This window comes from Hyaena hyaena, unplaced genomic scaffold (genome assembly GCF_003009895.1).
Source record: "Hyaena hyaena isolate Hyena2069 unplaced genomic scaffold, ASM300989v1 scaffold_589, whole genome shotgun sequence".
Classification (NCBI taxonomy): domain Eukaryota; kingdom Metazoa; phylum Chordata; class Mammalia; order Carnivora; family Hyaenidae; genus Hyaena; species Hyaena hyaena.
In genome coordinates, this window is record NW_024081220.1 from 902,449 (window position 1) to 927,770 (window position 25,322).

Consider the following 25,322-nt stretch of genomic DNA (forward strand, 5'->3'; position numbering starts at 1 on the left):
TCGCTTAGGTCATGATCTCGCGGTTCGTGGGTTCGAGCCCCGCGTCGGGCTCTGTGCTGACTGCCAGCTCAGAGCCTGGAGCCTGTTTCAGTCTGTGATTCCCTCTCTCTCTGACCCTCCCCTGCTCACGCTATCTCTCTCTTTCTCTCCTAGAAATAAATAAAACATTTAAAAAAAAAAAAAAAAACTGATGTATTCTTCATACTTGATTTGGGATAGGCACCATATTTCATCACAAACATCTCAAATGAAAGGCACAACAATATAAACATAATTCCCTCTGAATTGAAAGTAACACAATTAGACTAGCTTCATCAATTACTCAGTTTATGGTTAAAGCTGCCCGATCACAGGTCTGAGCTCTAGATAAAAACCACAAGACAGACCAAATGTGTGCATCACATAGCCTCCTCACTTGGTGACACTTCCAATCCCCCAACCAGACAGACTCCTCCGAGGCGGGGTGGTGTGAGGCCAAGCACAACAGAGGCTTTGACACGGAATGACCTTGGGTGCAAACCCTGCCTGCCATTTTATCAGCTATTTCTTTTCAAAACATCACTTGACTACTGAACAGGCTTCTTCTTCAGTAAAATGGAGAAGTACCGCTCTTTTGAAAGACTGTCATAAAAGTTAAAAAAAAAACAAAAAAACTCTGGCTTTATAGCAGGTCTCCTATGCGGTGCTGGGTGCACAGTAGCGCTAGCTGGCTTGTTCCTTCCTCCCACAACATTCCTTTCATTGGCACTTCTTATGCCAAGTTCATTTCCTCGACGCCCTGGGAAACAGATTAATTCATCAGATTAGCCATTTTAAATAATAAAGCTAGCTTTCCCTGCCATGTCAAATTCGTGTGTTTTAATGGGTCCTTGGGTCATATCCTGAGGGAGGGAGTTTGTAATGCTGTGATTTAGTGTAAATGTGTAATAAGGGAAAAGGACAAGAGGGGCGCCTGGGTGGCTCAGTCGATTGAGCCGTTGAGCGGCCAACTTCGGCTCAGGTCATGATCTTGTGGTACGTGAGTTCGAGCCCCGCGTTGGGCTCTGTGCTGACAGCTAGCTCAGAGCCTGGAGCCTGTTTCAGATTCTGTGTCTCCCTCTCTCTCTGACCCCCCTCTGCTCACGCTGTGTCTTTCTCTCTCTCAGAAATAAATAAAAAACATTAAAAAAAATTTTTTTAATAAAAAATAAAAAAAATTTTTAAAAAGGACAAGAGAGTCAGTCCTGATCACGTATCTCCTTACATAGCTCACCTAAGGATAGCTCTAGGTCCTAAAAAGACTAAAGGTGAAAACAACTATGTGATACCCAAATGAAAGAAAAAGATGGAAAGTAAGAGACTTGGTTTAAGAGCAGGCCAAATAACTAATGATTTTCACTGAATTTATAGTACCTACTATGTTCCAGGCACTGTTGTAAGTACTTGCCATCTATTCATTTACTCATTTCATCCTCACGACAACCCTGTGACCTAGATTTATTTGGACCCCCATTTTATAATCATGATCTCAAGCCAATGCGATCTTATGGTTTTGTTTTAAGTAAGCTCTCCGCCCAACAAAGGGCTTGAACTCGAAACCCTGAGATCAGGAGTCGCATGCTCTACTGATAGAGCCAGCCAGGCACCCCCATCTTATGGTATTTTAAACAGCATTACGCAGTGCTTGAATGAAAGAATCTATCTATCCCGCTGTAACTGGGCCGCATCTAGAATAAATCTCTAATTACATCACAATTTAAATGGTGCACTAGAAAACAAGCACATTCAGAGCAGGTGATCAGGGTGTGGGGAGTCGAGAACTTGAAAGTTTTGCCCAGTAAGAAGACTTGAGGAACAGGAAGTGCGGTCAGAAGAGGGTAAGACACTTATAGAAGTTCGGCTCTTCCATACGTGGAGATGTGTACATGAAAGGGTGAAACATTCCAGAAACTTTCTGCTTCCTCCTAACACCTACCCCAGATTCTGCCCTCTGGAGTATGCCCTCTGCCCGCAGAGGTTCCCCACCCTGGCTGCAGATCAGAATTACAAGAGCAATTTTTCTTTTTCTTTGAAAGTAGAGGTGCCTGGGAAATCAAACTAGATTTGTCAAAGTGGAATCAGGGAGGGAAGGTTTTGCTACTTAATATCTCTCGGATGATGCTAACGTGTGGCCACTTTGAGAACACTGGAAGGAGAGCAGGGACCAGGGGTCAACTCTGAAAGCCCCTCAGGTGATTCCAGTAGCCAGATGCTGGTCCTTACTCCGGATGTACTGAGTAATAATCTCCAGGGACGGGATCCGGGCAGTTGTAATGAAGCAGCATACTGCAGTGACTGTATAGAGACTATGGCATGAGATGAGGTTGGAGGAGAAATATGAACTCTCATCCAGGGGCAATAAGGAAGGCCGAAAAGTTTTAAGCAGACCGGTGACAATTTGATTTGTATTTCAGAAAGATCCCTCGGGCTGCCATAACCAAGGTGAGATCTGGCAGTGGCCTGAACTAGGGCAGCAGCCTCAAAGCTGTTTTGAAGTGGACGTCTTCCAGAGATATTAAAGAGGGAGGCGGGAGGGGGCTTGGTGACCGTCTGAAGGGCAAAGGTGACCCCGACAAAGGGAGGAGTAAGGGACAGCCTCCCAGGTTCCTGTTGCATTTGGTGTTCAAATGGAGGTTAAATGTTCACCCTGAGAAATATTGCAGCAGTAACTCTGACGCGGGGAGAGCCGCTGAGCTGGGTGGCCTCCGAAGGCTATTCAGTCTGTAAATTACGATCAGGCTCCATTCCCCCAAGACATTAAGGTTGCTGCAACCCAAGAATCAATGCTTTGGGGGAAGGAGCACATTGCTATTTAACAAAAAGGGTCTAGGGCTTGCGCTCCGATCTGACAAACTCTCCCATCCCCCGCCCTGCCCCCACAGAAGGGGAGTCAAAGGGAAAATAAAATCAGCCAGAAAGCTCAGAGCCAAAACAAACATGGGCCATGAAGAGAGCTTCTGTCTCCTTGCATGTGCTCGCTTGCCACCAGTCTATTTCCATATTTGCTCTTCCTCTTCCCCTACTTTAAGCCCCTCTGATGACTCTGCATTGTTCTTGGGCTGAAAAAGTATGTAAAATCAAAGCAGAACAGCCTTGCGCTTCAGCCACGGATCCTGGTGCCACCACTTAGGTGTGTGGGATCAAGGGACAGCCATTTAGCCTCTCTGTGCCTCAGTTTCCTCACCTGTGAAAAAGGGCAAACAATGGAACTTACATCACAGGATCACTGTAGGAACTAAGGAGTCAATGTACACAAAGCACTTAAGACACAGCTGGCACATGGCATGTAAGTGTCTGTGTTATTAATGTGACCGATGGCCTGGTGAGCCCTGTCCTTCTTGCCTCAGCTGGCAGCAGCCCGCTGGCTGGGCTCCCGGCACCTCTCTGCTCTTCTTTCAGCTGCTCAAAAATACCAAGGCCTCCCCCGCTTCCCCCCCACCCGCCCTCCTTCTATGGCCACCACCATCACCATCGCAGGGACCCAAGCACTGGCACATGTAACCACTCGGCTGGATGCCAACTCCATGAGAGCGAGCAGAGCCTTGGCTGGTGCATGGCAGCGTGTTCTCCCCTCACCCCCAGCAGCCAGCACAGCGCCCGCCTCGTAACAGGTACTCCAGAAACAGGCAGAGAATGGATCAACCGCTGGGATATCACCCCGCTACTGAATCAGCCAGATTCTCCCAGGCAAGGACCCTGCATCTAGGAAGACTTATTCCGAGGGACAGACCAACTGACTAAGTTTTTCGTTCTGCTGTTGGAAAAACTCAAGGATGATCCCTCCGGGACCTTTCAGTAAGAGTAAAATCACAGCACTCTCCCCCAGCATAAAAACATACACTGACTTCTCACTGTCCAATCCCAAATCCCTACCCCCGCAGCTAAGGTTCCCCAACGCCCTGGCTAACTCCTGCCACCTTCCTCCCTCTCCAGCCTCAAGATGACCTTCAAGCCCATTTATCTCCCCCAGTGGCCCCGCCCTCCGCCTCTATTCCTTTCTGGCAGTTCTGGCCTAAAGCATTTCTCCCCCTGCAGGCACTTTATGTCCCTTTACTGTCTCCTTAGAGAGGCTTCCCCTAATCCCACCTCTGGCCTAGTCACTGCCTTAACTCTGAGCGTCCACAGTACTTACAAAAGGGTCGGGTGCTCTGTGCCATTACTTTGATCCCCTCTCCTCCATGTGAGGAGTTCTCAGCTGGTTGAAACCGTCAGGTATCATTGGGGTCAAAGCTTGCAGCCAGACATTAGATGACGCCAAGTGAACGTTTCCTTTACTCACATTTGCACACAGACATAAATACTACCTCCCACTGCAAAACTGTCTATTGATGGCCACAGTACTGAAAAGCCGGACACAGATATGATAACCACATCAGAGGAAACAAGATTGGTTCTACCCTAGAATTTTTTTCCAGAGAGAAGCAAAGCATCTTTCCGATGAGCTACAATGTGCTGAGGGCCTCACCCTCACAGGGACCAGAGGCAGACTGCCACCTTTTTTTTTTTTTCCCCCTCAAGTAATCTCTACACCCAATGTGGGCTCAGACTCACAACCTCAAGATCAAAAGTCGCATGCTTTACTGAATGACCCAGTCAGACGCCCCTATTTTTATTTATTTTTTTTAAATTTTTAAATGTTTTATTTATTTTTGAGAGAGAGCAAGCACGCACATGAGTAGGGGAGGGGAAGAGAGTGAGGGAGACAGAATCTGAAGCAAGCTCCAGGCTCTGAGCTGTTAAGCACAGAGCCTGACGCTGGGCTCAAACCCATGAACCATTAGATTATGATCTGAACTGAAGTCAGACGCCTAACCAACTGAGCCATCCAGGTGCCCCTATTTTAAGTAGGCTCCACGCCCAATGTGGGGCTTGAACTCAAAATCCCAAGGTCAAGAGTTGGATGCTCTACCAACTGAGCCAGCCAGGAGCTCTTTGCCAACTTTTTTCAACAGAAAGAACACAGCCCTTGAGAAATAACTGGATTGAGCAAGCAAAGTGTCATGTCAAAATTTCCAGGCTTGAGGGCAACTGAAGGGAGAAGCAGCATAAGTGGCTGGGAGAAGCCTGTGGGTATTGTATCTGTAGACAAAGCGCAAATTAAAAAGTCAGAAGAGCATCCACTGATCTGGAATGCTATCTAAGTTATTAATATTCTTCAAAGACAGGAAATTGAAATAAACCAGAGAAAGGGAGCTTAAATTTCTGAATCTCAGTATCACAGACCCACAATAGAGCTCACTACTTACTGGAGAGAAGGAAGAACCTTTTCCGAAGTTTATTCAGGCCACTTCCCCTAAGAGGGTAATCCTGGTCACTTAGTATGCAGCAAGGCACAAGTAGGGCTGAGGACACATATCTGTGGATCCTAGGTTGGAACTCCTTCCTTCAAAGCTACTGTGGTTTAGGGCAGAACCTCAAATTCAAAGGGCATTTGTGGTGGTTATAAAACACGGCCCCAATTGCTTCAATACTCCTCCAATGGAGACAAGGGGTCTTTGTCCCCTCCCCTTGAATCTGGCCAAGGTCATGACTGCTCCAACCAACAGAGTACAACAGAAGTGTCGATATGCAACTTCCAAGGCTTCCGCCCAATTCTCTTAGAAGGCTCATTCCCCAGAACCCAGCCAACACCCAGGAGAGGCCACACAGAGGCACTTGGTCTGCAGTCTCAGCTGAGACGAGCCTTTCACTCATCCCAGCCCAGGCATCAGATCTGTGGGTGAAGCAGCCTCCGGATGATGGCTGCCCTGGACGTTCACGTCTTCCCAGCTGGGGCCCCAGACACTGTGCAGCAAAGAGAGCCACCCCTGCTGTGCCAATCTGAATTTCTGCCCACGGCATCCCTGAACATAGTAAAATGGTTGGGGCTTTGTGCCACTGAATTTGAGGGAGGTTATTGCATTCGGTAACTAGAACAACATCTTTACTAACACAGTGATAGAATACCATCTTTACAGAGAGTCTATCTTCTATGAGAAAAGAATTTGTAGTTTTAAAGGAAAAGGCTTTGCTGTTAAAACTAGTTTAATAGTAAACCCCTACTTTCCTCTGTGCACTCACTCTCTATACAAACTGACAATCCCCAAATTTATATCCCCAGCCCTATCTTCCTGGGCTCCAGTCTTATACCTGACTGCCTAGTCAGCATTTCCACTTGGATGTCCTACAGGCACCTCGAATTTAATGTACCCCAAACCCAACCTCCTCATTAAAGACCTCTCCCAGCCAACTTCCCCATTTTCACAAATGACAACTCCATTTTTGCATGGGCTCAGGCCACAAACCTTGAAAATAAGCCTTGGGGCGCCTGGGTGGCTCAGTCGGTTAAGCATCTGACTCTTGGTTTCAGCTCAGGTCATGATCTCACAGTTTGTGAGTTCGAGCCCCGCGTCAGGCTCTGCACCACTAGTGTGGAGCCTGCTTGGGCTTTTCTCTCTCTCCCTCTCTAACTGCCTGTCCTGTCCTCTCTCCTTCTCTCTCAAAATAAATAAATAAACGTTTTTAAAAAAAAAAAAGAAAAGAAGCCTTGACTCCAATCTCTCTCTTCCTCCCAACATCCAACATCCAACCCATTAACAAATCCCGTTGGTTCTACCTTCAAAATGTATCTAGAATGTGAGCACCTCTTCTCACCATCTCCTCTGCTGCTACGATCTTAATCTGAGCCAGTGTCACCTCTCACCTAGCCCACCTCTTACCTCACTGCCATCATGCGATAAATTCCTAACTGGTCTTGGCGTGCTCTCCCTTGTCCGTCCACAGTCTAATCTCCACATTACAGATCCTTTCAAGAGGGAAGTCCTATCATTCCATTCTTCTGTTTAAAGCCCACTTAGGAAAAAAATCCAAATCCCTACCTCAGCCCACCAAGACGACCCATTTTGCTTCTGAGGGCCTCTCTGACCTCCTTTCTCATGGCTCTCTTCTTTGCCCACGCTGTCCCCGTTCTGCTTCTGGAACATACCATGCCTGCCTGGAAAGCTCTTTCCCTGGAGTATTATGTGGTTCACTCTCTGACATCATTCACACCTCTTCACAAATGTCCCTTCACACCATTTCATGGAAGAGAGCACATCTACCCCAGCTGAGTTTTCTTCACAACACTCAGCACCCTCCAACATACCACATATTTATTTTTTATCTCCTTCCGCCATCGCCTGTGAGGGGATGTAAACTCCATAAGAGCAAAGACTTTCTTTTGCTCACCGCTACTTCCCCAATACCTACAGGATGTTCAAATATTTGTTGACTAAATGAATGAAAATTACATGAGTGCTTTTTTTAAAACTCTGTAACATTCTTTTAGCACAGAGAAGGCTGAAATACTTTAAGAAGCTAATGAACTTCCTAGAAGGGCATACACTGGTCTTCCTTCAGCATGAGCTAATAGGTGCAATGATTCATGCGGATTTACTGTAAGGGACAAGCAAATATACAAAATTTCCCATGAGAAGAATTTATATTAAAATGCAAGTCTCAAAAGAAAAAAAAATTTTAATATAAGGCTAAGGACACCTGGCTGGCTAAGTCAGTGGAACATATGACTCTTGATCTCGGGGTTGTAAGTTCAAGCCCTATGTTGGTCTTAGAAATGACTTCAGGAAATAAAAATAAAATAAAATTTTTAAAAAACCTTAAAAAATAAAATATAAAGCTAAACTGACACACAGTCATTTCTCCCTAAATGCAATAATGAGACTTTGGCACCCTGACGTCATCTAAAAGAGGGTATTTCATGACACATGCCTGTTGGTAGTATTTGGGAATCTAAGAAATTACAGCCTAACTTAACACTGACATACGGACACTGAAATGAGGCATCTCAGAAAACAGAAAGCCACTTGGATGAGTAAGTTTATTTTGAGATATTCCCGAAGTAAAAGGTCTGAGATCCAACCTAGAGTCAATAGTAAACTGCTTTACACAGTAAACTGATTGCCTGCTTTTCAATGTTAGGCCCTCAAAGGACTTGGGCTCCAACTCAATAACAAAAAAACATTTTTGTTATTGTTTGTTGTTTAAGAGCTCTTAAACTCTATAAAATCCAACCTGCTCACTTTACAGACATGGAAACAGACCACTGACGTGAGCAGGGGGAACATTATCCCGCAAGCAGACTCTTGACTTAGTTTAGGGTTCTTTCCAGCACACGATGACTTAAGAGGCAAGGAGTGGATCAAGCCTTAAACTTTATAACTGGAAAAATGTGGTTAGAGAGGAAAAGACGACTGACTGCAAAGAGAAAATCATCTACCCAGACAGAAAACGAGGGTCATGGTTGTTATTCTCTTGAAGAGAAGTATTTTGTTTTTGGGATTTAAAAAAAAAAAATTTTTCCACATAAATGTGACCTCAGTAGAGAAAAATGCACAGAAACAAAATACATCATTTCTCAGAGGTTTTCTTGTCTTGTTTCTCAGTGTTACTGAGGTATAATGGACACATAATATCACATAACTTTTAGGTGTACGAACTGATGGCTGATGTTGTGAAATGACTGCCACAAGCTCAGCTAACATTTTTTTCTTGTGATAGGAACGTTTGAGATCTATTCTCTTAATAAAACAATACAGTATTATTAACTATGGTCACTCTGGTATATACTAGACCCCCCCCCCCCCGCCATGTCACTGGTTTTCTTGTGATAGGAACGTTTGAGATCTATTCTCTTAATAAAACAATACAGTATTATTAACTATGGTCACTCTGGTATATACTAGCCCCCCCCCCCCCCGCCATGTCACTGGTTTTCTGGACCACCTGTGACACTGAAAAGGCTACATGTAGAGGTGTCACTGGTTCACTAAACACCTGAGTGCCTCTTTCCCACGTGCTCAGCCAAGCCGTGAGGGATGCAGAACTGGAGAATTCATAGTCCCAGCAGAGCAGGAGGAATGTACAACTTCGGGGGCCGCCCCTGGGACGGAACTCTAGAACAACAAGGCGAATGGTGCTCGAGGGAGTTGTACCGTCTGGTCCACACTGTCAAAGAAGGTACAGTTTTGAAGGAAAAGCAGACTTGTAACAAGATAATCACATGTAAATGGAAATTACATGTACAGGGACAGGAGAAGGCAGATACTTTACAAGGTACAGAGGCCCTCCAGGAGAGATGGGAATGCTAGAGAAGAGGGGTAACCAGTCCCAGCACTGGGAATTAGCATGTGCAAACACAGAAGTGCTCCAGAGGTACTACACTTCTTGTTTCAAGTAAGCTCGAAGTCCAATGTGGGGCTTGAAAACTCGCAACCCCGAGCTCAAGAGTCACATGCTCTACCGACTGAGGCAGCCAGGCACCTCTAAGAACTACTACACTTTTGAAGAAAACTTCCAACGTGGAGGGTTGGGGGTGGGAGAGGGAGAGAGAGACAAACATAAGAGGAACCCAGGAATCAGAGAATACTCGGGGCATATAAACATTTCACAAAACTATAAACAATTTCCTCAGAGAGACAAGTTATATGCATTAAGCAGGATTTGGATGAAAATAAAGATGAAAAGGATAATGACAACAGAAAAAGGGCTCTGGAAATTGAAAATGACAGCCAGAATTTATTTTTTAATTTTTTTTAATGTTTCATTTATTTCTGAGAGAGAGAGAAAGAGAGACAGCGTGAGCAGGGGAGGGTCAGAGAAAGAGGGAGACACATAATATGAAACAGGCTCCAGGTTCTGAGCTGGCTGTCAGCACAGAGCCCGACGTGAGGCTTGAACCCACGAACCATGAGATCATGACCTGAGCCAAAGTCGAACACAACCGACTGAGCCACCCAGGCGCTCCAATGACAGCCAGAATTTAAAATTAAGAGGATGGTTTGAAAGATAGAGCCAAGGAAACCTCCTAGAATATACTCTAGAACAAAAAAAGATGGAAGACAGAAGCAGAGGGGAGACAACAAAACTCTGGTGATCCAATATCTGACCAAGAGGATTCCCAGAATAAGAGAAGGGAAAAATGGTAAGGCGGGAATTATCAAAGAGAGAATAAGAATTTTCCTTTCCAGATGGAAAGGGGCCCATCTACTACCCAATCCAATGAATGAAAATTGAACCACACACTAAGGCACATCCAGTGAAATTTCAACAGAGGGAATAAGTTACACAAGCTTCCAGAGAAAAGAACCGAGTCTCTTGGAGAGGATCAGAAATCATAACAGCGCCGGGCTTGCAACACAAACACTGAAAGATTCAAAGCCAACTGAGTCAATAAGGCTTTCAGAACGATGAGCAAAAGATCTGATGCCCAAATGATCTCTCAAGTGTGAAGAAAGAATAAAGATATTGTAGATACCTACTCAAAAAACTGACTTTCCGCACACCTTTTCTTGATAGCACGTTACTGGAATATGTGCTTAAGCGAATGAAGCATTAAAGCTAGAAAGAGGAAGACAGAGGATCTGGGAAAAAGGGAATCCAACATAGGAGACCCTGACTGTAACATTACAGGGATGGGGGCGGGGGCGATTGCCAAGAAAATAAAGGCTAGACTGCCAGGGTGTTTAAGTGTTTGAAGTAAACTGTCAGGCATTTGAGAAACCTGTCAGAGCATCTTGGGGAAAAAGTTGGCATTAGGTATAAAGAAAACTAAACAAGTTTTTTAAAATAAAAATAAAAACTCCAGGGGATAAAAACACAAATATTTGTAATATGAAAGGAACTATAATCATAATCTGTTGCTTGGCTTACCAGTGAACAATATTTAGTCAAAATAATATACATGATTGGCAGTTTAGCCAAAGTGGATTAAAACTTATGCCCACTCTATTGTGAGGGATGAGAAGGAACAGTGGTGGTGAAAGAAATACATCTTCACCAATGACAGCAGGAAGTTATTAAACAGTATCTAAAATTTTGATAGGTCAAAAATAGCAGTGTAAGTGTATTATGGAGAAGCATGAAAGTAACTATGAGAAGAAAAAGCTCAATACTTGGAAAGCAGCAATCTAGGAAGCGCAGAAGCATAAGGAGGGGTGGGACAGAGGACCGTTGTTTGCAATATATGTCAGTGTCTTTAATTTCTAAGTTATTTATATGCATATATGCATTTTTGGATAAGAATCAATTCTGTTTTCAAGTGAAATGCTTAATACCAAAATAAAATAAAACTTAGGTAACATCGTTTCATCTTCGCTCAGAAGGAACCTCCTTACTTAACTTGTTCCTCCATTTAGAAAAGGAAAACACACCAGTCAGGAACAAAGAGCAAGGTACAGAGTGATGAACAGAACAGACAGGTCTCTGCCCTCCTTGAGATGGAGGTAGACAGACAAGCAAATAAGGAAGTAATTACCACTTGTGATAAGAGCAGTAAAGATGACAGGATAGTGAGTGACTGGGGTCAAGCTGGCATGCTTTAGGTAGTCAGGGAGGGCATCTTAGAGGAAGTAACTATCTGTCCCGACTTCTAAAGGAAAACATTCCTCTTGATGTTAAAATCTCAGCTTGGAGTTTCTGGGACCAAAAAGATAGTGTAGATTCAAATGTTAAAATGGGCTGGCCTCTGCATAGGAATCCTTTCTTTTTAATGTTTATTTATTTTTGAGGGAGAGAAAGAGAGACAGAGTGCAAGTAGGGGAGGGGCAGATGGAGAGGGAGTCACAGAATCCAAAGCAGGCTCCAGGCTCTGAGCTGTCAGCACAGAGTCCTATGCGGGGCTTGAACTCATGAACGATGAACCATGAGATCACAACCTGGGCCAAAGTTGGAGGCTTAACCCACTGAGCCACCCAGGCGCCTCTTAGGAGACATGACTGTTCCAACTCCTCACCAAGACCGAAGGCCTGGTCTTGTGCCTAGAGTGGCCTTTAAACTAAAAATCCTTGCTAAAGACACAGATAAATGCCACACTCCCAGCCCCATTTTAAGCAGCTGTCTTCTCTCTCTCTCTTTTTTTTTTTTTGGTAAGGTTAAGATTCCACTTGATTTTTTGCCTCTGTAGATTTCCCTAGTTTTCTCGAAAGCTCAGTTTATCCAGCATTTCTTGCTGTTTTGCACAAGAGGGTTTTCAGGGTATCCAGTCTACCACAGAGCTGGAACAGAAGCCAGGGTGAGACAAGAACAGGAATTTAAGAAAACTTTAGAGGTAGCACCAACAGGATTTGCAGATGATGTGACGAGAAGCAGGGGTATAAGGAAACAGGGAAATGAAAGAGATTCTTAGATTTGCGGTTTGCACAATGGGGTAGATGATGATGCCATTTACTTCAATCGGGAAAAATTGAGTGGGGAGAACAGCACAAGCTTGTGACAAGAAACGTAAAGAGTTGTGTTTTAGGCAAGTGACAGGTGACAGCTCCAAGCCGTCTGAGGGGAAATGTCAGGTAGGCAGCAGGACAGGAATTGGGAGCCTGGAGAGGCCCGGGCGGGGGGGGGGGGGGGGGGGTACACCCCTGGTAATCATCAGAATGGAGATGATGTTTAAAGCCAAAATAATGGATGAGATAACCTGGGGACAGAATACAGAAAAAGGAAGGAAAAGAAAGCCCCAGACAGAGGCCTGAGGTCCTTCAAACATGAGTGTTCAGGTAGAGGATGAACCAAGAAAGGAAACCGGGAAAGACCAGTAAAACAAAGAAAACCCAGGGGAATATGTTGTCACAGAAGCCATTTCATTTCATTTCATTTCATTTCATTATTTCAAGAGAGAGTGAATGAGAGTGGGGAAGAGGGGCAGAGGGAGGGAGAGAAAGAGAGAAAGAGACTCTCAAGCAGGCTCCATGCTCAGCGCAGAGCCCAACACAGGGCTCCACCCCACAACCCTGAGATCATGATCTGAGCTGAAACCAAGAGTCGGATGCTCAACCAACTGAGCTACCCAAGTGCCCCTCAAGTTTTTAATATTATTAATGAACAATAAGCATTCCTCATATCTTCATATATCTATACACTATCTTTAAAACAAATCCTAGAAATGAAATTGCTGAGTGAAAGAGTATATACATTTAAACATTTGATAAATATTGCCAGATGCTCAACCAACTGAGCCACCCAGACACCCTCAAAGTGTTTTAAGAAAAAAAGGTGTTCAATTGTGACCAATACCACTAAAAGGGTGAGCAAAATGGTGACAACACCTATTCAATGTGGTAATGCAGAAGTCTCTGGTGATACTCTGGCCCATCATACCTAGTCTTTCCATCAATCAGGTTAATGTTTCTGAACCCCAAGACAAATCCATCAAGATCACAAAGGTATTCAAGCCACTCTAAAGTCCCACTGGAAGACTATTTTCTCATTTTTGTCACTTAATCTGACACACATACAAAGTAATTTAAAAGTGTCCAAGAAGAATAACCTCTAGAGAGAGTGATTCTTCTCCCTCAAAAGATTTACAGCTCTCCAGAAATTCTCCACTAGTCCAATCTACCAAGGGTCAGAAATAAGGTCTTAAGGAGGAATCAACAGTCTATATCTATATTATATGTAACGGCAGACATTACCATAAACATAAAGATCAGTATTTAAGTTTGTACTCTGGACTATGACCCTCTGGCCAGCCCCACCTAGACCCAAGAGAATCTGAAAATTAAATTTAGAGGGAGGAGGAAGGCAAGTATTTCATTTCATTATCCTTAGTACACTGACCACGAGCATCCCCAAATTTGTTTCTGTATGAGCTTGAATTCCAGAAGAGATATTTATGCCAGTTAAAAATGTTTTAAGGAGGGGCGCCTGGGTGGCTTAGTCGGTTGAGCGTCCGACTTTCGCTTAGGTCGTGATCTCGCAGTTCGTGGGTTCAGGCCCCGCGTCGGGCTCTGTGCTGACTGCCAGCTAAGAGCCTGGAGCCTGTTTCAGTCTGTGACTCCCTCTCTCTCTCTCCTAGAAATAAATAAAACATTAAAAAAAAAATGTTTTAAGGAATGGGGCGCCTGGGTGGCTCAGTCGGTTGAGTGTCCAGCTTCGGCTCAGGTCATGGTCTCACAGTTCGTGGGTTCGAGCCCTGCATCAGGCTCTGTGCTGACAGCCAGCTCAGAGCCTGGAGCCTGTTTCGGATTCTGTATCTTCCTCTCTGACCTTCCCCTGCTCACACTGTGGGTGTGTCTCTCTCTCAGAAATAAATTTTTAAAAAAATTTTTTTAAATTTTTAAAAATGTTTTAAGGAAGAAAAATTAAATACATCCAAATTACAGGGGTGACTAGTGGCTGAGTCAGTTGAGCGTCCGACTATGGCTCAGGTCATGATCTTGCAACTTGTGAGCTTGAGCCCCGTGCTGGGCTCTGTGCTGACAGCTCAGAACTTGGAGGCTCCTTCAGATTATGTGTCTCCCCTTTTCTCTGTCCCTCCCATGCTCATGCTCTGTCTCTCTCAATCTCTCAATAATAAATAAAAACATTAAAAATTTTAAAACAAAACAATATATACAAAAAGCTCTTAAAACTCTCTCAAAAATAAGAAAACAACCCAACTTAAAAATGGGCAAAAGATCTGAAAAAGCATCTCACCAAAGATACACATGGCAAATATGCATATGAAAAGATGCACTGTATCATAAGGCAATAGGGAACTGCAAATTAAAACAATGATACCACTACACCCTTATTAAAATGGTCAAGATTCGGGGAGCCTGGGTGGCTTAGTCGGTTAAGCGTCCGACTTTCGCTTAGGTCATGATCTCGCGGTTCGTGGGTTCGAGCCCCGCGTCGGGCTCTGTGCTGACTGCCAGCTCAGAGCCTGGAGCCTGTTTCAGTCTGTGACTCCCTCTCTCTCTGACCCTCCCCTGCTCACACTGTCTCTCTCTCTCCTAGAAATAAATAAAACATTAAAAAAAAATTTAAAAAAAAAAAAAAAAAGATTCAAGGCACATGGGTGATGCAGTCAGTTAAGCATCCAACTGTTGATCTCAGCTCAGGTCATGATCTCAGTTTGTGAGTTCGAGTCTCCGCATCAGGCTCTGGGCTGATGGTGTGGAGCCTGCTTGGATTCTGTCTCTCCTCTCTGCCCCTTCCTTGCTTGTGCGCATGCACTCTCTTGCTCTCTTTCTCTCTCTCTCAAAAATAAATTTAAAAACTTTAAAAAAAAGAATGGTCAGAATCCAAAATACTGAGAACTGCAATATGGTACTGGCACCAAGGAAGATAGCTGAGCAGTTCTTATAAAACTAAATATACTCTTAGCATATGATCTAGCAATCATGCTCCTTGGTATTTACCCAAATAAGTTGAAAATGTATATCTGCACATGAATATTTATAGTGGCTTTATTCATAACTGCCAAAACTTGGAATTAATCAAGATATCCTTCAATAGGTGAATGGATACACAAACTGTGGTGCCATCAGCAATGCAAAGAAATGTGCCTATCAAGCCACAAAAAGACATGGAGTGTTGCTAAGTGAAAGAAGGCAATCTGAAATTTGAACACACTGGGGGTTGCTGGGTGGCTCAGTCAGTTGGGCGTCCGACTTTGGCTGAGGTCATGATCTCACGGTTCGTGGGTTCAGGCCCCATGTCGGGCTCTGTGCTGACAGCTAGCTCAGAGCCTGGAGCCTGCTTTGGATTCTGTGTCTCCCCTCTCTCTCTGACCCTCCCTGCTCACGCTGCCTCTCTCTGAGAAATAAATAAAACATTAAAATTTGAAATTTGAACACACTGTATAATTCCATCTATATGGTATTCTGGAAAAGATAAAACTATGGAGACAGTAAAAATGATCTGGTTGCCAGTGGTTTGGGAGAGGAATGAACAGGACATTTTTAGGGCAGTGAAACTACTTTATGTGATACTGTAATGGTGAGTACATGTCATCATACATTTGTCACAATCCACAAAATGTATAACAGAGTGAACTCTAATGTTTACTGTAGGTTTCAGTTAATAATGTATCAATATTGGCTCAAGAGGCACCTGGCTAGCTCAGTCATTGGAGCTTGGGACTCTTGATCTTGAGGTTGTGAGTTCAAGCCCCACATACAGTGTAGAGATTAGGGCTCCTGGGTGGCTTAGTCGGTTAAGTGTCCAACTACAGCTAGAGTGATGATCTCACAGTTTGTGGATCTGAGCCCCATGTCAGGTCTGTACTGACACCTCAAAGCCTGGAGCCTGCTTCAGATTCTGTGTCTCCCTCTCTCTTTGCCCCTTCCCCACTCATGCTCTGTCTCTCTCTCTCTCTATCTCAAAAATAAACTTACAAAAGTTATATTTAAAAACACATATATACTGGCTCATCAATAGTAAAAAATGTACCACACTAACGCAGAATGTTAATAACTGGAGAAACTGTGGGGGAGAGAGAGGAGAGGGCATATGGGAACTCTGTACTTTCTGCTCAATTTTTCTATAAACCTAAAATGGCTCTAAAAATATATATGCTCTATTAATTTTTAAAATGTCTGAGTTGGGAGCCTGGGTGGCTCAGTCAGTCAAATGTCCCACTTTTGGTTTTGGCTCAGGTCATAATCTCATGGTTCATGAGATCGAGCCCTGCATTAGACTCTGCACTAAGTTAGTACAGAGGCTGCTTGGGAGTCTCTATCTCCCTCTCTCTCTGGCCCTCCCCTGCTTGGCATGCAAGTACACACTTGCCCTTTCTCTCAAAATAAATAAAACTTTAAAAAAAATGTATGAGTTGATGGGGTGCCTGGTTAGCTCAGTCAGCTCAGTCAGTGAAGCATGCAACCATTGGTCTCAGAGTTATGAGTTTGAGCCCATGGTGGATGTAGAGATTTCTTATATTTAAAAACAAAAAATCTTAAAGAAAATAAATAAATAAAATGTATGAGTTGAGCTTTATGAAAAAAAATTTTAAAGATAAATCTGACCCACAGGGGGTCCTTAGGTGGCTCAGTCAGTTAAGCATCTGACTTTGGCTCAGGCCATGATCTCTTGGTTCATGAGTTTAAGCCCCACATCGGGCTGTCTGCTGTCAGCACAGAGCCCGCTTTGGATCCTCTGCTCCCTCTCTTTCTGCCCCTTCCCTGCTTATGCTCTCTCTTTCTCTCTCTCTCTTTCAAAAACAAACATTAAAAAAAATTTTTTTAAAGAAAATCTAACCCACAAAGTTTAAATTATATTCAAGACAGAATATGAGCTATCTCCCCATAAATAAAAAGTTTCTATTAAGTCTTCTCAAAATGAATAATATACTTGGAAAAATAAGTCACCTCATGTACGTCACAGTTTTGCACGATGTAAGCACTCAGAAAAGATTATTTTATCACATCCACATACGAGGTTATGAAAAGGCTCAATTACTCATGAATTATAATCCAACAATGTGAGGTAGTGGGAACGATTTAGAAAGAGAAAGAATAATACTTAGAAAGAAAATAATGAAGAATTGGGGGCAATTTATGATCTAAATTCTAAAAATCACACATGGATGGATGGATGAAAGGATGGATGGATGGATGGATGGACAGATAATCACACCCATAGGGAACCTGACCTGAAGCATGAATTCAGGCTGGATTTTCCAATCACTCAGCCAAAGAGAACCCAGGAGGTGGCCAAGATAATGTAACAATCCTATCAAGTAGCCTGTTGTTCCCATTATACAGATAAGGACAGAAATGTTAAGTGACCACAAAGATAACTGTACAACTAAACACAAACTGGGAGTCTTCAAATTCCCAGTCTAGTAGAGTCAAATTATCTGTTTGTAAGTCTTATCTCTACTGTGTGATCTCTGACAAGAAAATTCCTCTTCGAATTGGTTATACAAACAACTACAAGAAAGGGAAATGAGAATTTTACTTACATTATATGTAATAAATGAAAGTTAACTTTATTATAAAGACTTGTCTGAAACAGATACGTCTGAAATGTATTATAAAGACAAGTCTGAAAATAATCAAAGCAGACAGCAACTGTCTTAATGTATATAGTGTATCAGTAAAACAAGACTAAATATTAATCTGGTTAAGTCATGATTCTTTTGGTAACTATCATCCACCCCTAATTCATATTAAGGTCCATAAATACTAAGAAGAGTAAACAAAATCAAAACAGATCTCCAGGGGTGCCTGGGTGGCTCAGTTGGTTAAGCGTCCAACATCAGCTCAGGTCGTGATCTCACAGTTTGTGGGTTCGAGCCCCACGTCGGGCTCTGTGCTGACTGCCAGCTCAGAGCCTGGAGCCTGTTTCAGATTCTGTACCTCCCCTTCTCTTACCCTCCCCTGCTCATGCTGTCTCTTTCTCTCTCTCAGAAATAAATAAAACATTTAAAAAAACAAAACAGATCTCCAGGGGCACCAGTATGGCTCAATTGGTGGAGCATGTGACTCTCTTCTTTAAATTTGTCTGTTTATGTATATATGTGTGTAATCTCTACACCCAATGTGGGGCTCAAACTCATAACCACAGTAGTATGCTCCAACTGAGCCAGTCAGGTACCAGGAGCATGGGACTCTTGATTTAGGGGTTGGGTGTAAAGATTACTTAAAATCTTTAAAAAGAGAAATAAATAAAAAGAGAGAAAGAAAGAAATCTTTTTTCCTGTGTAAACTACCTTTCTCTCATTTCTCTTTCTCTCTAAAATGACTTCTAAACTCTGTAAACATGACTTCACTACTCTGAAGGAAGACTTTATAGCTTATGGGCCTTTAAAACAGCGTTTCCCAAACTAAGGACCACCTGCATCATAATATCTGATTGCCTATTAAAATGACCCTACATCTACTGAATCAGGCTCCCTGGGGCAAAATCATAGAATCTTCTTTCTCTTGAGGCAAACCATGAGAGACTCTTGAATGCTGATAAACAAACTGAGGACTGATGGATATGGGGGGGAGGGGGGAGATGGGCATGGAGGAGGGCACTTGTGGGGATGAGCACTGGGTGTTATATGGAAACCAATTTGACAATAAACTATTTATAAAATAAAATTAAAAAAAAAGAATCTTCTTTCTCTTTTTTCAACAAGTATGGTGGGGGTTCTTGTACTAAAGTCTTTAGACTAGCAGTTTTCAAATTTTTTGCTCTTAAAACTCCTTTATATCCTTAAAAATAAGGACCCCAAAGGTTGTCTCTATCTGTATTTACTGTATTTGAAATTAAAATAGAAATTTTAAAAATATTTATTAATTCATTTAAAAATAAACCTACGTTAACATAAATAACATTTCTATGAAAAATAACTGCGTTTTCCAAAACAACAACAATTAGTGGAAAGAATGACACAGTAAAAGTTTTGGAAATTTCTCTCGTGTCTGGCTTAATAGAAGACAGCTGGATTCTTGTATTTGCTACTGCATTCAACCTGTTGTAGTATGTTGCTTTGATTGAAGCGTAGGAAATGTGACCTCATGCGAGTTGGAAGAGGGAGAGAAGTATCTTAATAACCTTTTCAGATAATTTTGGATATTCTTTAATACCACACCCAAATTCAAGTGACAGTTTCTTTTTTTTTAATGTTTACTTATTTTTGAGAGAGAGAGCACACAGGCTAGCAGGGGAGCGGCAGAGAGAGAGAGGAGACAGATAATCAGAAGCAGGCTCTGCCCTATCAATGCAAAGTCCAACTTGGGGTTCGAACCCATGAACCGTGAGATCATACAAACCTAAGCCAAAGTTGGGCACTCAACTAACCGAGCCACCCAGGAGCCCCAACAGTGGTAGTTTCTTTCTTCCTCCCTCCCTCCCTTCCTTCTTTCGTTTCTTTCTTTTTTTAATATTTATTTATTTTTGAGAGAGAGAGAGAGAGCACAAGCAGGGGAGGGGCAGAGAGGGAAACACAGAATCTGAAGCAGGCTCCAGGCTCTGAGCTGTCAGCAGAGCCCCACACGGGGCTTGAACTCATGAATTGTGAGATCATGACCTGATCCAAAATTGGACTCTTAACCAACTGAGCCACTCAGGCACCCCAGCAAATGGTAGTTTCTTAAAGATCAGATTTGATGGAACTGCATTCTGTTGGATCTCAATGAACTTTTCATATTCAGCTGCACTGAGATCCATTGGTCTATCCTGCACTTTGAATAGAATGTTTTCCCAAGCATGATATAGTAATGTACTCCATTAATCATTTGGAAAACACGTAGACCTTCCAGATGTCAACACATTTCATCATAATAAAACTATTTAAAAGTCACATTTGTTTTACCATTTAAAAATTACATTCATTAATATGGGAAAGCTGTCAAACTCACAATTTTTCTTCCAAATTTTCTCAAATTCTGATTTTCACTCAAAACCTTAAATTTTGTCCTTGGCAACAAATATTGTCAGTTGTTTCCCTTGAAGAGACAGCTTCTTTTCTTTCTGTTTTGAGAAAATGTCTACCAGTATCCCAGTTGGTCTGTCTGTCACTCCTCCAAAGTAAAAGTGAAAAAGGCAGCTAGTTTGAGCCTGTAACTGAGATGTTTTCACGAGACCTCTTCCTTAAAACAACCATCGTACTTCCTTACGCAGCAGTGTTTGATGCATGCCTCCCGTTTCATCACAGAGCATCAAAAAGGAACATCCTCCAGAGTTGAAAGATAATGAAATTAATATCAATTATTGTTGTATCATGGACATTCTTAAGTAACATCAGTTTTTCTTCCTGAGAGGGCACTAAGCACAATAACTAGTGTAAGAGTAAATGCCAACCAAATAAAAGGCGCAAACAACATTATGAAAATGGCTTTGAAATTGACCTCAAAGACCACCCCCCCAGGCCCTGTGACACTCCTCAGGGATCTGTGGACCACACTCTGAGAACTGCTCCTATAGACAACTCAAACAAAAGCATCAATGAGCAGCTCACCCAAGGGAACAATACAAAAACCAAAAAACGGCTCCTGCCCCCATTTGCCCAAGGACACAAAAGAGTGTGTTGTGTTGTAGGGCTGGAGTGGTTGAAATTAATGGAAGCTGGGCTCTGGCATCACAGGTATGTATATGAACAGCAAGCTTTCAAAAAAACTGGGTGGGTGGCAGGCACCAGGTGAGGGTGGGAGGCACCAGGTGAGGGTGGGAGAGGCAATATTCCTACCTGCCTGAGTGGCAGACTGGAGTTTCATTTAGTGACACAGCTAGAACTCTCCCAAGAATTAATGCTTCAGAAGAATGTGCATTCTGATCATGGAAAAGCTACATTTTAAACAGTATGCATACCATGATTAAAACATTTGAAGTAGAGATGTACAGATTTATTCATATATGCCTGAAAATAAATATGAGGATATTTACAATATTGTTTTTTCTTTTTTTTTTAAATGTCTATTTACTTTTGAGAGACAGTGTGTGAGCAGTTGAGGGGCAGAGAGAGGAGACAGAGGATCTGAAGGAGGCTCTGTGCTGAAAGCAGAGAGCCGAATGTGGGGTTCAAACTCACGAACCATGAGATCATAACCAGAGCTGAAGCTAGATGCTTAACCAACTAAGCCACCCAGATGCCCCCAAAATATTGTTTTCTGTCTTGATATTTTGCAATCTACTACTCTCATTAGGAGATTAATCAATTATTTTTCAAAAATCATTAAAAAAAAACAAAAGTGGGGGGTGCCTGGCTGGCTCAGCCTATAAAGCATGTGACTCTTGATCCTGGTGTCCTGAGTTTGAGTCCCATGTTAGGGGGAAGATTGTCCTTAAAAATAAAAAACACTATGTGGTGCCTGGGTGGCTCAGTCAGTTAGGTGTCCAATCTCAGCTCAGGTCATGATCTCGCAGTTCACGAATTCAAGCCCCGCATCGGGCTCTGTGCTGACAGCTCAGAGCCTGGAGCCTGGTTCAAATTATGTGTCTTCCTCTCTCTCTGCTCCTACCCTGCTCATGCTCTGTTTCTCTCTCAAAAATAAATAAAAACTGGGGCACCTGGGTGGCTCAGTCGGTTAAGCATCCGACTTCGGTTCAGGTCATGATCTCATGGTTCGTGGGTTTGAGTCCCATGTCAGGCTCTGTGCTGACAGCTAGCTCAGAGCCTGGAGCCTGCTTTGGATTCTGTGTCTCCCTCTCTCTCCGGCCCTCCCCTGCTCACACTGTCTCTCTTTCTCTCTCTCTCTCTCTCAGAAATAAATAAAACATTTTAAAAAATTTTTTAAATAAAAACATTAAAAAATAAAAAATTTAAAAAATTTTTAAAAATTTAAAAAATTAAATAAATTATGACATCCACAGCCTATGCAGGTCTTAAAAACATGAAGCATACAGGGGCACCTGGGTGGCTCAGTCAGATGAGCATCCGACTTCAGCTCAGGTCATCATCTCACGGTTCATGGGTTTGAGCCTCGCATTGAGTTCTGTGCTGACAGCTCAGAGCCTAGAGCCTGTTTCGGATTCTGTGTCTCCCTCTCTCTCTGACCCTCCCTGCTCATGCTGTCTCTCTCTCTCTCTCAAAAATAAATAAAAATACATTTAAAATTTTTCAAAAAACATGAGGCATACATAGACACATTTACATGGAGTGTTTACTAAAATAAAGTGATGAAAAGTAAGAAACAGAGTTATGTGTATACTGTGCTACATGCTGCAGGAAGGAAAGAGAGAGAGAGAATAATATGTTTGCATGTATTCAAATGAAATCACTGTGGAAAAATTAGAATTGGGTACCTAGCTGTCCCTGGGAAAGAGAGTTCAGAGGAGAAGATGAAAACTCCACTAACTACAAACCATTTTGTACTGATTAATTTAAACTTTTCTTTTCCTAAAATATTGCTTTTACAATAAAGAAAACTGCAGCCTGGAACCAAAAACCAAAACTGATATAATCTTGTTGGAAATCTGTGGTTAAGACTAGCATTCATCTTTCCAAGGGAAAGGGGAAGTAGTTAAATCCACAGACTGGATTGGGGGAGGGGGGTTCTTCTCTACGGCCCACCTGCAGCCTCATTCTCCCTTGCTCGAGAGATATTCTCACTGGGTATATAAGAACGGTACTCTTGTTGTAAATCTTAGAGTAAACTGAGGCAGGAGTCTATGGCATCACATAGCTGCATACAGGGCACTTCTGATCCTTGGATATTTCTGCAGAACTAGGATTTTTTTTTTTAATTAACAAGCTTTACTTTTGGGGGCAGTTTTAGGTTCAAAGCAAAACTGAGCAGAAAGGATAGAGTTCCCATAAACCTCCTGTCCCCCAACAGGCACAGCCTCCCCCACTATCGACATGGGGCACCACAGTGGTACACCGAGAAACAGGGATTGTAGACAGCTCCATGAACCCAGTATTCTCCAACATGGTTATTAGGAGCCTAAAGTGCCCCCGTGCTTCTAACCACTTACAGTCCACTCTTATTTACGTGCTTAAACACAAAGGGACAATAATGCACAGAATTAAGAATAAATATTGATATGTGGCTTCAGAATGCTGCCATTATTCTACCTGCCCCTATCCATGAGACAGTTACCACCCTATGTTTTAATTGGGTCGAGTTCCAACAAATTTGCTTTCCCTAAACATACTGATAAAAAGGGCCCCACATACAAAACTGATTTGTCAGACAAAATCAGTCAGATTAAATATTTATCGTATCTAAACCGCAAGTAGAAAAAAAATTCAAAGGCCGATTACTTTAATGCTAACTCGATGCAATACTGCACTTTGTTTGGTTCACAGGAGAGGTAATTACTCGGCTGACATCTGGGCTTTAGGGTTTTGAGGATTCCATTCGTGGGGAGGAAAAGGGAGAAGAACAAAGGAAAAGTCTAATGCTTTTCGTTGGGTCAGAAAAAGCGTTTGCTAAACAGCAAAAAACAAAATTAACATAAGAAAAGATGCTGAAAACATGCATTTTAGGAAGCTTTCACCTAAGCAGGTGCTCAAGTTTAGACTCAAATCCTCCATTTCTCATAACCAGAATGAGTGGTCAGGATACCGAAAACTAATAAAAGCAATCGACAAAGCGGGAAAACAGGTGGTTAACACCAGACTGGGCAGGGTTTTCCTAAATTGAGCTCACCTTCGCTAATCTAAATCAGTTTTACAGAAACGGCTTCTACAAAAACTACCCAAATATCCCCCTAATAATTTGTGCTCCTCCTCCACAATAGGGAAGCCATTTATTTACCAGAAGGTTTACTTTCTCTTTCAAGCTCTGCTGGCTTCCTCCTGCCCCACATTCAGGCCAGAAGCAACGGGGCGGCCTTTCTTTCCTGGCTTCTCGGATCCCAAACTGGTGAGCTAGTGTGAGAAAACCCGTTTCAAGGAGAAGCTGAGTGGTTCTTCTTAAACCGCAGGCTATTTTAAATACAGATGCGTCTGCAAAGGAAAGTTACAAGACAAGAAAACAAAGCTCTACTCCTCCCGTGAAACCACACGCACACACGCACACACGCACACACTTGTGCAAAGGGACATATCACCTTCCAGCCTCAGATCCTCCATTCCACTTGGGATGCCGCCACACCCCCAAACCGTGGGCTGCCCAACCTTCCTTGTCTGACTCCTCTACCCCTCAAACCTTCAACATTATCTGCACTTTCAGTGTTAGGAAGAACTCCAAGGGACTGCTAAAATTCCTAAGTGGTAATATGTTTTTAATGTGTTGAATATTACTTAAAATAAATGGGCCACAATCGAAGGCTTTGGAAGATTCAAAGAGACCTATCACAAGGGCATTCGTGTAAACAGGAATTTACAGTCTGCCTATTCCTTGTACGTGACAGCCTCCATCTTCTCCACCACAATGTAAATCCCCCTGGTCCCTATTCATTTAGTTTCTTTCCTATTAGCTTACAATCTCCTAATTACTCCTTCTTTCCTTTGGGTCATTAATGGCTACCATGAATCATAACTTGCCTGACTTTGTAGGTAGATACTGCAGTTTTTAATAATATTAATTATTAGCACTCACATGTTAGCTATCTGCCAGGCACTGTTCAAAGTACTTTCTATACATTATCTTACTTAATCCTCACAACTGCCCTACAATAGAACCTGGTATATGTATTTTATGGCTAGAGAAACTGAAGCCCACAGAAGTTAAAGCAACTGACCCATGGTCTAAGATGTTCTGGATTTGGGATTGAAGCCCAAGGAGTCTGGCATCATAGCCCATTCTTTCACCTCCTATAGCAACTATAGACCATGAAACCCATAAACACAGGGCCCAAGGGTTTCAACACTTAAAAGAACCGTTATCTTAAGAATGCTCAAGAGAGGGATGGGGCGCCTGGGTGGCTCAGTCGGTGAAGCATCTGACTTCGGCTTAGGTCGTGATCTCATGGTTCGTGGGTTCGAGCCCCACATCACGCTCTGTGTTGACAGCTAGTTCAGAGCCTGGAGCCTGTTTCAGATTCTGTGTGTGTCCCTCTCTCTGACCCTCCCTGCTCATGCTCTCTCTCAGAAATAAATAAAACATTTTTTAAAATTAAAAAAAAAAAAAAAAAAGAATGCTCAAGGGGCACCTGGATGGCTCAGTCGGTTAGGCATCTGACTTTGGCTCAGG

General features: G+C 42.8%; 1 protein-coding gene across 5 annotated transcripts in view; it reads right to left on the reverse strand.

Annotated features, from left to right (window-relative positions):
• STAT3 (signal transducer and activator of transcription 3) overlaps positions 1-25,322 on the reverse strand; it is a 71,966-nt gene that overhangs the window by 41,190 nt on the left and 5,454 nt on the right. The window lies entirely within an intron of this gene.